Consider the following 1,087-nt stretch of genomic DNA (forward strand, 5'->3'; position numbering starts at 1 on the left):
GAGGCTAACTGCAGCTACACATCACCACAGACTGAGGCTAACTGTAGCTACAGATCACCACAGACTGAGGCTAACTGCAGCTACACATCGCCACAGACTGAGGCTAACTGCAGCTACACATCGCCACAGACTGAGGCTAACTGCAGCTACACATCACCACAGACTGAGGCTAACTGTAGCTACACATCACCACAGACTGAGGCTAACTGCAGCTACACATCGCCACAGACTGAGGCTAACTGTAGCTACAGATTACCACAGACTGAGGCTAACTGCAGCTACAGATCACCACAGACTGAGGCTAACTGCAGCTACAGATCACCACAGACTGAGGCTAACTGCAGCTACAGATCGCCACAGACTGAGGCTAACTGCAGCTACACATCGCCACAGACTGAGGCTAACTGCAGCTACACATCGCCACAGACTGAGGCTAACTGTAGCTACAGATTACCACAGACTGAGGCTAACTGCAGCTACAGATCACCACAGACTGAGGCTAACTGCAGCTACAGATCGCCACAGACTGAGGCTAACTGCAGCTACAGATCACCACAGACTGAGGCTAACTGCAGCTACAGATCGCCACAGACTGAGGCTAACTGTAGCTACAGATCACCACAGACTGAGGCTAACTGCAGCTACACATCGCCACAGACTGAGGCTAACTGTAGCTACAGATCACCACAGACTGAGGCTAACTGCAGCTACACATCGCCACAGACTGAGGCTAACTGTAGCTACAGATTACCACAGACTGAGGCTAACTGCAGCTACAGATCACCACAGACTGAGGCTAACTGCAGCTACACATCACCACAGACTGAGGCTAACTGCAGCTACACATCACCACAGACTGAGGCTAACTGTAGCTACACATCACCACAGACTGAGGCTAACTGCAGCTACACATCACCACAGACTGAGGCTAACTGTAGCAGTAGCAGGATGTTAATGAATGAACAGTGACTGAGCTAACTGCAGCTCACCACAGACTGAGACTGAGGCTAACTGCAGAGGCTAACTGCAGCTACACATCACCACAGACTGAGGCTAACTGCAGCCCATCCATCATCACTCCTACAGA

The sequence above is a fragment of the Epinephelus fuscoguttatus genome, linkage group LG19 (genome assembly GCF_011397635.1).
Source record: "Epinephelus fuscoguttatus linkage group LG19, E.fuscoguttatus.final_Chr_v1".
NCBI classification, from domain to species: Eukaryota; Metazoa; Chordata; class Actinopteri; order Perciformes; family Serranidae; genus Epinephelus; species Epinephelus fuscoguttatus.